Source organism: Ascaphus truei, chromosome 13 (genome assembly GCF_040206685.1).
Source record: "Ascaphus truei isolate aAscTru1 chromosome 13, aAscTru1.hap1, whole genome shotgun sequence".
Lineage (NCBI taxonomy): Eukaryota > Metazoa > Chordata > Amphibia > Anura > Ascaphidae > Ascaphus > Ascaphus truei.
In genome coordinates this window covers 32,878,024-32,894,415 of record NC_134495.1, presented here as the reverse complement: position 1 = coordinate 32,894,415, position 16,392 = coordinate 32,878,024, and positions in this window count along the sequence as shown.

The following is a 16,392-nucleotide window of genomic DNA, read 5'->3' as shown; positions in this document are numbered from 1 at the left end:
CTCTTTAGTTAGTTTAAATCCCCTGATCACATGGGCCGTCACATGGGAGAATTTACACATGGATGCTGGTATACCGGCACCCCATAACAGGGCCTGTAACTCGGGAAGCAGGGGGTCCCCGGACCTGAAATCAATGCAGTTCAACTCCGGAGACCCCCTGCTACAATACTGTAATATTAAAATAAAATTAAGCCCCACAATCGCCTGTTAGAGTGACTGATTTAGTCTTTCTCTGACTGCACATCTCTTACAGACAGGTAGAACCCAGTAGGATTCACACAGTATGAGTCACATTGAAATGCAGAGACCCCCGCTCTGTTAATCTGATGGGCCATGAAGTCAGTTTTCAGTTACATCACAAGGTTTTTCATCGAACTCTCGAAATTATTAGTGAGATTTGGTCGAATCTTGGTGGCTGCATCTGTATTCTTAAACTTCTGAGTCAAAAGGTGAAATGATGTGTCCTCTTCTACATCTAAACTGTGGGCCACAGATGGAGTGGGATGTTTAGAAAATAAATCTTTGAGTCACAAGGTTCTAAAGAATCTTATGAGGGGCAATAGGGAAATAAGCGATTGAGTCCAGAGAACGAATGTTTATTTTGGAACTGTTGGACATAATTCTAAGGGAGAATATATTCCCCTTCGAGGATACCTACTATATTCAGGTACAGGGCACTGCAATGGGCTCCAAAGTCACCCCCATTTACCAGGGAGTCTGTCCTGCGCTTCTGTGTATAACACAAGTATGGATATGTGTCAGACACTGGAGTTTGGCATGAGGGAGCTCGGCAGGGCCACAGAATTGACCGGTGCAGGGGGATATTAATATTACCTCACCTGCTCCTCCGGTCTGGGACCCGCTCTCCTCGCCTGCTCCTGCGTGCCGCCGTCTGGGACGTCAAGGAAGAAGAAGAAATTTGGCGCAACTGCGCATGTCTGAAGAATGAAGCTCCCGGATGTCTCTTCAAAAAAACTTTATTTAGCACACACAAGGGCTACACCGCGGTCTCCCCCTCAACGCGTTTCACCCTTACACAGAGGCTTTAACAACAAAACAAGGCAGCGCTAATGATAAAAATAATAAAAAAGACCAGCAGCCTATGATATAACTCTGACACCCTATGTCAGATAAACAGATGAAGAAAAATATTATATCTATGGCGCTAAGCCTGAATCAAAATATATACAACCAGATAGAAGTGGATGTCCTCTGGGGCTCTCCTCACGAAGACGGTCAAATCATGTAAAAGATATAAAAACAAACATAGTGTAATACAATAAAACCTCCTAAAGAACAAACATACTAACACATATAGACAACGAAGGCTGAGACAAACAGATGATTAATGAGCAATAAAAACATTTAATAAGACAATTAAATATATAATGAATAATAAACACTAAAAAGGTATATATGTGCACACCAACACTGGCTAAGCTGGCCGCTTACCAGACTCTGATGGTAAATATGCAGTGGATAATTCAGAGAGTATCCCCTCTCGTGATGGTAGATGTTAGCTCCCAAACTCAGCAGCGATCCCACGGGACACAGGAGCTTCCAACGGGGTTTCTCCTTCCCCTTCTCTGCTCAGGTCTCAGCTGGGCAGGCACGCCGGACCGCGTGTAGCCGGAACAGGCGTCACCCCGTGCGCAATGACAACGTGGGATGCTGGCAAATCACAGCAGCGCTCCGTGGCAGATGAATACAGGCAAGGGTCTGCATGCAGCTGGAAGCCTGTGAATTGTCCGTGTAGCTGAAAGTCCAAGGAGCTGTTAGCGATGTACACTGGCGACACACTTTATTCGAGCTCGGCTAGTCCCACGAATTCGGGTATACCCGGGTGTATTGAGGTTTGTGACTGTTTTCTGCCCGAGTGCATTGAGTTATTTTCCGGCAGGGATTGAAGCATTTTATTCCCGCTGGCTGCAATACTGCACAGTATATATATATATATATATATATACTGCATTACAATTCATGAATTTATGCCATCTGGTAGACACGCGAAGCATTGCAGCCTATTAAATCCTAATCATTATCATTTAACAGATCAGCCGCCCGTCAGCCAGGCATGAACCCAGGCTGGGAAGGCAAACGCAACGGGGCTTGTCAGAGGTGAGGAGTGGCGCATTACAGGTATCTGCCAGGTACATACCGGGTATTTGCTCGAATAAAGTGTGTCGGTGCAGTAGAGGGTACTCTGAAACGTCAGTGGTGCACAAGTGATCCGCCCTACGCGTTTCGGAAGACTGCGCTTCCTTCCTCAGGGGCAAAAAAGTAGTGCATCAATCACAACTAGTCCACCTAGATATAGTCCCAGTTTAAAGGTGCAGAGTCCCTAATAAAGAATCTTGGACATGCGCATTGGGCACATGGTGTCTGAGTGTCTCAGCTACACAAAACATACTCATACTAACACAAAACATGAAACATACATTTATATCATATGCCTGTCAAATACATAATGGTATACTGTTGTTTAGCCAAGCTGGATACATAGGAGTTATACATATATATTAAAATAATGACACTAGTCTGTTCAAAAGGTATACATACATGAATAATATAACCTATAAGGATTTTCCTAATGTGATAAACACCATGGTCTAATTTAATACCTCCAGTGAGGTGTATAAAAATACAGATATACTAATGGGACCACCAAACAGATATGTGACGTTTAGAATGCAGAGGGAACGGATTTCAAACCTAACAGTATGCATCTTAGAAAAATTCCAAGATATATACCACCAAAATAATAGCTCCAAAAACACAGTGCCCAGCACATAGCCCCGAGCTAAAGTGTATATAAATTACCGACAGTATAATAATCAACGTAATATTAACCCCTGTGTTTTAACGTGAATATCAAAATAATTAATATTTGAATGGAAAAAACATGTAAAGGATCACCTGAGGCACAGAGACCAAAGTATCAGATCAAAGCTCATCACTTATTGATTAAAAATGCCTTGAGGTCAAACTCGATGTTAAGGCCTGATGGTGTAAGCGTCTGGAGTTCGTATATCCAGAAGGACTCTTTTTTGCCCAGTAGGCTATTTATATTTCCTCCCCGCCAGTTTGGTATAAGAGCTTCTATGGCCATGCATTTCAATCCTGTAGGGTCCTTCCCATGTACCTGGAGAAAGTGATTCGACACGCTGTGTGTGACTAAACCTTTGGTGATATTGTAGACATGTTCATATAAACGGCGTTTTATTGATCTTGTTGTCATTCCCACATATTGCAAACCGCAGGGACACTCCAGGAGATAAATGACATTTGTACTATTGCATGTGATGTGTTGTTTGATGTTATACATTTTTTTAGTAACTGTAGACGAAAAAGAAGTACTTCTGAGACTATGCTTACAGGCTGTGCAAGCGTTACAAGTAAAGTAGCCCTTAAGACCAAAGCTATTTTGTGGTTTCTTCCGTATTAGAGGACAACTGGGTGCCAGTTGTTGTCCAATATTTGGTGCCCTTTTAAACACAATATCTGGTTTCTTAGGAAGTATATTAACTAAATCCATATCTTTCAATAGGATAGGCCAATGCTTGTATAAGATTTTCTTTATATTGGGGGCCATAGAATTATATTGAGTGATAAATGGAATTTTGGCCTTTGTCTCAGGTTTCTTTCTGTACTGAAGAAGGCTTTCTCTATCTAATTGTTCAACCTCCGATATGGTCTGGTTCAACTTATGTACTGGATATTTTCTTTCAATGAATTTGTTTTTTAGATCATATGCTTGAGATTGAAAAACGCTATTGCTTGAGCTATTCCTTTTTAGCCTGATGAACTGGCCCTTAGGTATGTTATTGATCCACGCAGGGTTGTGATGACTATTGGCGTGTAAATAGTTGTTGGCTTGGACAGTTTTAAAGAAGGTTTTCGTGAGTAAATTATTATTTTCTATATATATACATAAATCCAAAAATTCAATAGATGTGTAACTAGAAGTGAAAGTGAAATTAAGGTTAAAAGGATTAGTATTCATATATTCTTGAAATGATAATAAATCTTGTGAAGTGCCCGACCAAATAAAGAAAATATCGTCGATGTAGCGCCGAAATAGGACCAAGCTCGCTCCATAGGGGCAGCCGGACCAGATGTATTTATCCTCCCAGCTGCCCATAAATAGATTGGCATAACTAGGAGCGAACTTTGTACCCATGGCGGTGCCACATGTCTGAAGATAATAAACACCATTGAAATTAAAATAATTATGTGATAATATAAACTTAATACCAGTGATAAGAAAAGATTTAAGCGTGTCTGATAATGAGGGATCACCTTCCAGTACATGGCCAATAGCCTCACAACCCTGAACGTGGTCAATAACTGTGTATAGAGAAGACACATCCGCTGTGACTAAATGAAAATGTGGCTGCCACTGGATGTCCCTGAGGGTCTGCAATATGTGGGTTGTGTCCCTTAGATAAGATGGTAGTTGGGTGACATATGGCTGCAAATGATGGTCTATGAACTCTGATAAATGTGATGTAAGTGACTGAATACCGGAAACGATTGGACGTCCCGGAGGTTCAAGCAGATTTTTATGTATTTTTGGTATAGTATAAAAAATTGGTATGACCGGAAATTTATTGTATAGAAATTCGAACTCTTGCTGGGTAACAACTTGTTGATCTAAGCCCTCGTTCAGAAACTCCATAAGTTTGTGTTGAAATTTAACTGTGGGGTTAGTGGGGAGGGGCTGGTACGTGGACCGGTCCTCAAGGATACGAAGTGTCTCCTTGACATAGTAACTTTTGTCCATGATTACCAGTCCCCCCCCTTTGTCAGCAGGCTTAATTACAATGGTTTCACTCTCTCCAAGTGTTTTAAGAAGACCCTTTTCTTCTATGCTTAAATTATGTCTCCTGATTTTATAGTTACGGCTCTGTGACTCCAGGTCATCCGTGACCATTTTTGAAAAAGTGCTAACATATGGCCCACTCATAAACTTAGGAAAAAAAGTAGAAGGATTTCTAAACTTAGAACCCGTGCCGGGCACTGCACTGATGGGCAGATTTGTGCCAGTGTCCTGTCTGGAAACCGCATCTCTGGCAAAATATTTTTTGAGACACAGTTTCCTTACAAAACGCTGCACATCCACATACAGCTGGAAGCTACTGGGACCTACCACCGGGGAGAAGGACAAACCTTTAGAAAGGACCTCCCTCTCCTTATCTGTGATAGGGTACTGGCTTATGTTGAAGATATTGTTATATGTGGGTTTTACCGTTTGTGTACTTTTCCCTGTCTTACTGCCTCCTCTGGTTCCTCTGTTGTACTTTTTCTTTTTCTGTCTCTCGATGTTCCCTCTCTCCCTAGTAGGTCTTTGATCGCTTCCCTGGCGTTCTGATGTTCCCTGGTTTTTCTCCAGTCTAAAAAAGAAAAGGTTTGTTTATCCTCACGGCTGTTACTTAATGTCTGTTGCTCTAATTCGAAATCAACCAATGGTTGATATTTGTTGTTATGTTGATATTTTTCAAAAATAGAATCAATTTCATTATCTAGATGTACAGTATTTGGAACAGACGTGGATGGTTTGGGGTTGATAACATCATCTCTCTGGGATTTAGGTCGTGTCTCCTTTCTCCTAGCTTTGGGAGTGATAAATTCTACTGGATTAGAGGATTTTTCTTTAGCCTCAAGGGACTGTTTGGTGTGATGCATGGGAATTTTATGGGAGTAATCTTTGGGAATGGCAGCTTTTTGGTCCCTATATTTCTCTTTGAACTTGGATGTTTTTTTCTTCCAGCTTCTATAGGTGCCCGTTTTATAATCAATTCTATCCCTTTGGAATTTACTTTGTTTACGACCAATAATATCCCTCTGCATACTATCCATCTTGGACTTAATCCTATCTTCCACCACTGATAATTCGCTGTTGTCTTGGAATTTGACAAATTGTACTTTCATAGCATTTATCTCATCATCCAATTTGATATAACTCTGACACCCTATGTCAGATAAACAACCAATCATGTAAAATGATTTGACCGTCTTCGTGAGGAGAGCCCCAGAGGACATCCACTTCTATCTGGTTGTATATATTTTGATTCAGGCTTAGCGCCATAGATATAACATTTTTCTTCATCTGTTTATCTGACATAGGGTGCCAGAGTTATATCATAGGCTGCTGGTCTTTTTTATTATTTTTATCATTAGCGCTGCCTTGTTTTGTTGTTAAAGTGTCTAGATTCCCTTTTGAGGCTAGCTGCTTTTATATATTATGTCTCAACTATTTGCCCTTAGGGCCAACAGGAATATCGATATCAATAGGATATTTTCCGATGATGATACACCGGTACATATTACTGATGTTCCAGACGATATGTATGATTTAGCTGATAAACTAGAAACATTGCTATTAAGTGAAACCAAACAGCTATGGGATGCAATTACATTAGAAAAGTATATTGAACAAAAGAGAATACCTCGAGGCCTGAGGATTTTCAAGCCTTCCACCACTGATTTTCAAAGTGAAGATTTTACTTTAGAGTGGAACCGTCTGCTGGACAATTGTTCTTTTGAACTAATGCGATTGCTAATTTCTAAACGCAAAGTAGCACTCCAGAAATTGGATGATGAGATAAATGCTATGAAAGTACAATTTGTCAAATTCCAAGACAACAGCGAATTATCAGTGGTGGAAGATAGGATTAAGTCCAAGATGGATAGTATGCAGAGGGATATTATTGGTCGTAAACAAAGTAAATTCCAAAGGGATAGAATTGATTATAAAACGGGCACCTATAGAAGCTGGAAGAAAAAAACATCCAAGTTCAAAGAGAAATATAGGGACCAAAAAGCTGCCATTCCCAAAGATTACTCCCATAAAATTCCCATGCATCACACCAAACAGTCCCTTGAGGCTAAAGAAAAATCCTCTAATCCAGTAGAATTTATCACTCCCAAAGCTAGGAGAAAGGAGACACGACCTAAATCCCAGAGAGATGATGTTATCAACCCCAAACCATCCACGTCTGTTCCAAATACTGTACATCTAGATAATGAAATTGATTCTATTTTTGAAAAATATCAACATAACAACAAATATCAACCATTGGTTGATTTCGAATTAGAGCAACAGACATTAAGTAACAGCCGTGAGGATAAACAAACCTTTTCTTTTTTAGACTGGAGAAAAACCAGGGAACATCAGAACGCCAGGGAAGCGATCAAAGACCTACTAGGGAGAGAGGGAACATCGAGAGACAGAAAAAGAAAAAGTACAACAGAGGAACCAGAGGAGGCAGTAAGACAGGGAAAAGTACACAAACGGTAAAACCCACATATAACAATATCTTCAACATAAGCCAGTACCCTATCACAGATAAGGAGAGGGAGGTCCTTTCTAAAGGTTTGTCCTTCTCCCCGGTGGTAGGTCCCAGTAGCTTCCAGCTGTATGTGGATGTGCAGCGTTTTGTAAGGAAACTGTGTCTCAAAAAATATTTTGCCAGAGATGCGGTTTCCAGACAGGACACTGGCACAAATCTGCCCATCAGTGCCGTGCCCGGCACGGGTTCTAAGTTTAGAAATCCTTCTACTTTTTTTCCTAAGTTTATGAGTGGGCCATATGTTAGCACTTTTTCAAAAATGGTCACGGATGACCTGGAGTCACAGAGCCGTAACTATAAAATCAGGAGACATAATTTAAGCATAGAAGAAAAGGGTCTTCTTAAAACACTTGGAGAGAGTGAAACCATTGTAATTAAGCCTGCTGACAAAGGGGGGGGACTGGTAATCATGGACAAAAGTTACTATGTCAAGGAGACACTTCGTATCCTTGAGGACCGGTCCACGTACCAGCCCCTCCCCACTAACCCCACAGTTAAATTTCAACACAAACTTATGGAGTTTCTGAACGATGGCTTAAATCAACAAGTTGTTACCCAGCAAGAGTTCGAATTTCTATACAATAAATTTCCGGTCATACCAATTTTTTATACTATACCAAAAATACATAAAAATCTGCTTGAACCTCCGGGACGTCCAATCGTTTCCGGTATTCAGTCACTTACATCACATTTATCAGAGTTCATAGACCATCATTTGCAGCCATATGTCACCCAACTACCATCTTATCTAAGGGACACAACCCACATATTGCAGACCCTCAGGGACATCCAGTGGCAGCCACATTTTCATTTAGTCACAGCGGATGTGTCTTCTCTATACACAGTTATTGACCAAGTTCAGGGTTGTGAGGCTATTGGCCATGTACTGGAAGGTGATCCCTCATTATCAGACACGCTTAAATCTTTTCTTATCACTGGTATTAAGTTTATATTATCACATAATTATTTTAATTTCAATGGTGTTTATTATCTTCAGACATGTGGCACCGCCATGGGTACAAAGTTCGCTCCTAGTTATGCCAATCTATTTATGGGCAGCTGGGAGGATAAATACATCTGGTCCGGCTGCCCCTATGGAGCGAGCTTGGTCCTATGGCGGCGCTACATCGACGATATTTTCTTTATTTGGTCGGGCACTTCACAAGATTTAGTATCATTTCAAGAATATATGAATACTAATCCTTTTAACCTTAATTTTACTTTCACTTCTAGTTACACATCTATTGAATTTTTGGATTTATGTATTGTGACAGAAACCAGGGGTTGGTAATAAACTCCATATACAGGGCTCCCAGGATACTGAACAGTTTCTGTCCTGTCTAAGCTGAACAGGGCAGCCTCGTGGTACAGGCACTCCATTCCACAGTTTGTTTGCTGCCTGTTTTCTGTCACCTGTCATGCTGATTAGAGTTCAGGTATTTAAGACCTGTTTCCTGTTTCCTCTGAGCCCCGCCCAAGAGCCTGGAAGGCTGCTGAACTGCAGAGGGGTGAGAAAGCCTCTTTCCCAAATCGCTTCATTCATTCTGTTAGTTTGTCTAAAGACTGCAAAGGTACTTATTTTGTTGGTGGAAGTGGACAAGCCACTTCCAACTCTGAGTCAGGGACATCTAAGTTTAAGTTATCGCTCAGACGAGCAGCTTTTTGTTTGGCTTTGTTTTCTGTTTAAACTGTGGCAGTCTCAGTGCCTGGGACTGAATAAACCAGGCATAGCCTGTTTAAAGGAACAGTACGTGACGTCTCATCATTTAACCTACCCTAAAAGACCGTGTTCTAACAGTCCCGGACAGACGGCGGAGCCCCGGAGTAAGCCGTTTGTCACATATGGTGGAGAATGCGGGCAGAACACTGAAAGGTCTGGGGGTTAAAGAACTTTAAAAAAAAAAAAAAAAAAAGAAGGTTTTCTTTTCTCTCTCTCCAAACAAGATGGAAGACGTGGTGAGTGCGCTGGTACGCAATGTCGCTGTCCAGAAAGACGCGAATGAAGCCCAGCAACAGGCGAGTGAAACCCAGCGACAGCTGTTAATAGCCCAGCAAGAGACTAATGCAAACCAGCAAGAGACAAACCGCCTGCTGAGAGAGGAGCAAAAGCGGTTCGCTCAGGGCTTACAGCAGGAACTCGAGATCCTGAGGGGGACTATCAGTAACCTTCCACTGGCAGAGGCAGCCCCAGTTCCGAAAATGACCAGGGCAAGCCACTACCTTCAGAAGATGGGACCTTCGGATGATGTGGAAGCCTATCTTCTCACGTTTGAACGCACGGCACAGAGAGAGGGATGGCCAGAAGCTGAGTGGGCTGGTCTAATCGCACCCTTCCTAAGCGGCGAACCCCAGAAGGCTTACTTTGATCTAGAGCCAGCCGAAGCTAACGTCTATGCAAAATTGAAGTTCGAGATCCTCGCCCGCCTCGGCGTAACCACGGCTGTTCGTGCCCAAAGGTTTCACGCATGGTCCTTCACGATGGATAAAGCCACCCGAAGCCAGATGTATGACCTCATCCACCTCGCCCGGAAGTGGCTACAACCCGAGATCAACTCAGCAAGCCACATCGTGGAACGGTTGGTCATGGACCAGTTCTTGAGGAAACTTCCCTCTGCCTTACGCCGTTGGGTCAGTCGGAGTGACCCCCACAATGCGGATGAGCTTGTGGCCCTTGTAGAAAGGTACAGTGCAGCAGAAGAGCACCCGCAACCCACAGTCGTGGAGCAACCCCACTATCCGAGGTTCCAGGACTCTTCCAGAGACGGTAAAAGGGTACCGGGGTTAAGGGGCGCTGAAGAGCGGCGACCACCTTCACGCCGCTCCAGCAACAGTGGTTCGCACACTAAGGGCAATAGCCAACATGGGGAGCCGGGAAAAGGCTCTAAGTGGGACACAGACTATGTACCTAAATGTGTAAATTGTCATGAGAGGGGCCACACAGCAAAAATCTGCCCACTAAATGATGAGCCCATGCAATGCAACAGCGTGGAACCTTATTCGCTGTTGTCCCAATGTATGGGCCCTAGCCCAGAGGACCCCTTGAATAACCATCTGTGGGCATTTGTAAAGGTTAATGGTAAGAGGGTTCGGGCACTTCTTGACTCTGGGAGTATGGTCACACTAGTGTCCGAATACCTATTGCCCATTAAGAAGAAACAGGTAAACAGTTCACAAAGAGTGGCAATTTGTTGTATACATGGGGATAATCATGAATATTCCACTGTTGATGTTTTTTTTGAAACAGAATTTGGTTCTTTAGATTTCAAGGTGGGTGTTGTACCCAAACTGGCACATGATGTGTTAATAGGGACCGACTTTCCCCATTTTCTAAAAATGTGGTCCCCAGCTCAGAATAGCGCCCAGAGTTCAATAGCAGACCATAACGAAGTGTTAGAAGAAACAAATCCTTTCCCTTTTTCAGAAATGGAGGTTGACGAGGGCCCAAATAAGAAGGGGGAAAAGGAGGAGTGCTGTGAAATTCCCTTCCCCATCACTACTTTGGTAGGGAATACCCCAAATCAAGATGTTGATCAGGCACTTACCACCCCAGTACAGGATAAGACCCTCGCTGACCTAGAGGTCAGTCCTGGGAGTTTTAAGAAGGCCCAGTGGGAGGACCCCACATTAGCGGTAGCAAGGGGAAATATACGGGACCAGAATAGTACTCATGGCCAACCAGATAGGTCACTTGCTTACCCCTACTTCGAGGTAGAGAACGACCTAGTATATCGGGTTGATAAAAGAAAATCAGTTACAACTAAACAATTGTTGGTACCACGGACATTCCGTAACGTAGTATTACACCTCGCACATAGTCATCCATTGGGGGGACACCTAGGGGTGGAAAAGACAAAAGAAAAGGTTCTCCGAAGCTTTTATTGGCCTGGGGTTCTGGCAGAAATTACAAACTATTGTTCCTCATGCCCAGAATGTCAGATCACCGCCCCGTTCAAAGCATACCGCAGCCCATTGGTACCCCTTCCCATAATAGAGGTACCATTTGACCGGATTGCTATGGATCTAGTAGGACCCCTAATAAAGTCTGCTAGGGGACATCAGCATATATTGGTAATATTAGATTATGCTACCCGATATCCGGAGGCAGTTCCCCTACGTAGCACCTCAGCTAAAAACATAGCAAAAGAGTTAGTACTTCTGTTTTCCCGGGTCGGAATTCCTAAAGAGATCTTATCTGACCAGGGAACACCATTTATGTCCCAAGTAACAAAAGAGCTATGTAAACTCCTAAAAATCAAGCATCTCAGAACCTCAGTCTATCATCCACAAACAGATGGTTTAGTGGAAAGGTTCAATAAAACCTTAAAGAGCATGTTACGCCGGGCGGTCGATAAGGATGGGAAAAACTGGGACTGTTTGTTACCATACCTGTTATTTGCCATTAGGGAAGTTCCCCAGTCATCCACAGGCTTCTCCCCGTTTGAACTATTGTATGGCCGACATCCAAGGGGCTTACTGGATATAGCCAAAGAAACTTGGGAACACGAGGTTACCCCTTACAGAAGTGTAATAGAGCATGTTGCCCAAATGCAGGACCGCATTGCTGCTGTCCTACCCATAGTGAGGGAACACATGGAGAAAGCTCAAGAAGCACAAAGGAATACGTATAATAAGGGTGCTAGGGTCAGAATTTTTTTTCCAGGTGATAGGGTACTAGTTCTGGTTCCCACCGTGGAGAGTAAATTCCTTGCTAAATGGCATGGGCCATATGAGGTCTTGGAAAGAGTGGGAGAAGTAAATTATAGGGTAAGGCAGCCAGGTAGGAGGAAACCTGAGCAAATTTACCATATTAACCTACTCAAGCCCTGGAAAGATAGAGAGGTCTTGTTAACCCTAGTACCCCCAGGTCCGTCAGAGAATCAAGAAACTGACCCAGAGGTTAGCATAGCTGAAACACTGTCCGTGCATCAGAAACGAGAGGTCCAGAGTTTAGTGAGAAGGAACAAAGAAATCTTCTCTACACAGCCAGGTAAAACTAACGTAATTAAACATGACATAGTCTCTGAACCGGGGGTCCGAGTTAACCTTAAACCGTACCGAATCCCAGAGGCCAAGAGAGAGGCTATAAGTTTAGAGGTTAAAAAAATGCTAAAACTAGGCGTAATTGAGGAATCCCAAAGTGGGTGGAACAGCCCTATAGTTTTAGTCCCAAAGCCAGACGGTACAACAAGGTTTTGTAATGACTACCGGAAACTAAACGCGGTGTCAAAATTTGATACTTATCCTATGCCCAGGGTGGATGAACTTGTAGAGAGACTGGGCAAAGCCCGATATCTCACAACCCTAGACCTAACAAAAGGGTACTGGCAGGTTCCCCTCACAGAAAGGGCAAAAGAAAAAACAGCCTTCTCAACCCCAGACGGCCTCTTTCAATATAAGGTGCTGCCTTTTGGCTTACATGGAGCTCCCGCCACATTCCAAAGAATGATGGATAAAATTTTAAAACCACATGTTCGGTACGCTGCCGCCTACCTGGATGATGTGGTAATCCATAGTGAAGATTGGCAGTCCCACCTTCCAAAGGTCCAAGCTGTGCTCGACGCAGTTCGGTCTGCTGGACTAACTGCTAACCCCGCTAAATGCACTATTGGTCTGGAGGAGGCCAAGTATCTGGGGTATTCTATTGGTAGAGGGTTACTCAAACCACAAACACTCAAAGTAGAGGCGATACAAAATTGGCCAAGGCCAGTCACAAAAAAACAAGTAAGGACCTTTTTGGGGTTAATTGGCTACTATAGGAGGTTTATTCCCAATTTTGCAACTAAGGCAACCCCACTAACCGACCTCACAAAAGCAAGAGGACCGCTAATGGTAAAGTGGTCCCCCGAAGCCGAACAGGCCTTTAGAAGCCTGAAAGAAGCTCTCTGTGCCCAACCAGTGTTGGTCACACCTGACTTCTCCAAAGAGTTCGTAGTCCAAACCGACGCATCTGAGGTAGGGCTGGGGGCGGTACTCTCCCAGGAGTCTCAAGGGGAGGAGCACCCCATCCTTTATTTAAGTAGGAAACTAAATCCCCAGGAGAAAAATTACTCCATAGTCGAGAAAGAGTGTCTCGCAATAAAGTGGGCTGTAGAGACACTCAAGTATTATCTGTTGGGGAGAAAGTTCCGATTGGTCACAGATCATGCACCCCTTACCTGGATGTGTCAAAATAGGGAGAAGAACGCTAGGGTGACCAGGTGGTTCCTAAGCCTACAGCCCTTTAAATTTTCTGTGGAACACAGGTCGGGGCACAAACATGGCAATGCCGACGGGTTGTCAAGGATGCACTCCCTAATATCCATGGTCGCTCACCCCTCGAGGTCTGAGCTGGGGGGGAGGATATGTGACAGAAACCAGGGGTTGGTAATAAACTCCATATACAGGGCTCCCAGGATACTGAACAGTTTCTGTCCTGTCTAAGCTGAACAGGGCAGCCTCGTGGTACAGGCACTCCATTCCACAGTTTGTCTGCTGCCTGTTTTCTGTCACCTGTCATGCTGATTAGAGTTCAGGTATATAAGACCTGTTTCCTGTTTCCTCTGAGCCCCGCCCAAGAGCCTGGAAGGCTGCTGAACTGCAGAGGGGTGAGAAAGCCTCTTTCCCAAATCGCTTCATTCATTCTGTTAGTTTGTCTAAAGACTGCAAAGGTACTTATTTTGTTGGTGGAAGTGGACAAGCCACTTCCAACTCTGAGTCAGGGACATCTAAGTTTAAGTTATCGCTCAGACGAGCAGCTTTTTGTTTGGCTTTGTTTTCTGTTTAAACTGTGGCAGTCTCAGTGCCTGGGACTGAATAAACCAGGCATAGCCTGTTTAAAGGAACAGTACGTGACGTCTCATCATTTAACCTACCCTAAAAGACCGTGTTCTAACAGTCCCGGACAGACGGCGGAGCCCCGGAGTAAGCCGTTTGTCACAGTATATATATAGAAAATAATAATTTACTCACGAAAACCTTCTTTAAAACTGTCCAAGCCAACAACTATTTACACGCCAATAGTCATCACAACCCTGCGTGGATCAATAACATACCTAAGGGCCAGTTCATCAGGCTAAAAAGGAATAGCTCAAGCAATAGCGTTTTTCAATCTCAAGCATATGATCTAAAAAACAAATTCATTGAAAGAAAATATCCAGTACATAAGTTGAACCAGACCATATCGGAGGTTGAACAATTAGATAGAGAAAGCCTTCTTCAGTACAGAAAGAAACCTGAGACAAAGGCCAAAATTCCATTTATCACTCAATATAATTCTATGGCCCCCAATATAAAGAAAATCTTATACAAGCATTGGCCTATCCTATTGAAAGATATGGATTTAGTTAATATACTTCCTAAGAAACCAGATATTGTGTTTAAAAGGGCACCAAATATTGGACAACAACTGGCACCCAGTTGTCCTCTAATACGGAAGAAACCACAAAATAGCTTTGGTCTTAAGGGCTACTTTACTTGTAACGCTTGCACAGCCTGTAAGCATAGTCTCAGAAGTACTTCTTTTTCGTCTACAGTTACTAAAAAAATGTATAACATCAAACAACACATCACATGCAATAGTACAAATGTCATTTATCTCCTGGAGTGTCCCTGCGGTTTGCAATATGTGGGAATGACAACAAGATCAATAAAACGCCGTTTATATGAACATGTCTACAATATCACCAAAGGTTTAGTCACACACAGCGTGTCGAATCACTTTCTCCAGGTACATGGGAAGGACCCTACAGGATTGAAATGCATGGCCATAGAAGCTCTTATACCAAACTGGCGGGGAGGAAATATAAATAGCCTCCTGGGCAAAAAAGAGTCCTTCTGGATATACGAACTCCAGACGCTTACACCATCAGGCCTTAACATCGAGTTTGACCTCAAGGCATTTTTAATCAATAAGTGATGAGCTTTGATCTGATACTTTGGTCTCTGTGCCTCAGGTGATCCTTTACATGTTTTTTCCATTCAAATATTAATTATTTTGATATTCACGTTAAAACACAGGGGTTAATATTACGTTGATTATTATACTGTCGGTAATTTATATACACTTTAGCTCGGGGCTATGTGCTGGGCACTGTGTTTTTGGAGCTATTATTTTGGTGGTATATATCTTGGAATTTTTCTAAGATGCATACTGTTAGGTTTGAAATCCGTTCCCTCTGCATTCTAAACGTCACATATCTGTTTGGTGGTCCCATTAGTATATCTGTATTTTTATACACCTCACTGGAGGTATTAAATTAGACCATGGTGTTTATCACATTAGGAAAATCCTTATAGGTTATATTATACCTTTTGAACAGACTAGTGTCATTATTTTAATATATATGTATAACTCCTATGTATCCAGCTTGGCTAAACAACAGTATACCATTATGTATTTGACAGGCATATGATATAAATGTATGTTTCATGTTTTGTGTTAGTATGAGTATGTTTTGTGTAGCTGAGACACTCAGACACCATGTGCCCAATGCGCATGTCCAAGATTCTTTATTAGGGACACTGCACCTTTAAACTGGGACTATATCTAGGTGGACTAGTTGTGATTGATGCACTACTTTTTTGCCCCTGAGGAAGGAAGCGCAGTCTTCCGAAACGCGTAGGGCGGATCACTTGTGCACCACTGACGTTTCAGAGTACCCTCTACATCGCTAACAGCTACTTGGACTTTCAGCTACACGGACAATTCACAGGCTTCCAGCTGCATGCAGACCCTTGCCTGTATTCATCTGCCACGGAGCGCTGCTGTGATTTGCCAGCGTCCCACGTTGTCATTGCGCACGGGGTGACGCCTGTTCCGGCTACACGCGGTCCGGCGTGCCTGCCCAGCTGAGACCTGAGCAGAGAAGGGGAAGGAGAAACCCCGTTGGAAGCTCCTGTGTCCCGTGGGATCGCTGCTGAGTTTGGGAGCTAACATCTACCATCACGAGAGGGGATACTCTCTGAATTATCCACTGCATATTTACCATCAGAGTCTGGTAAGCGGCCAGCTTAGCCAGTGTTGGTGTGCACATATATACCTTTTTAGTGTTTATTATTCATT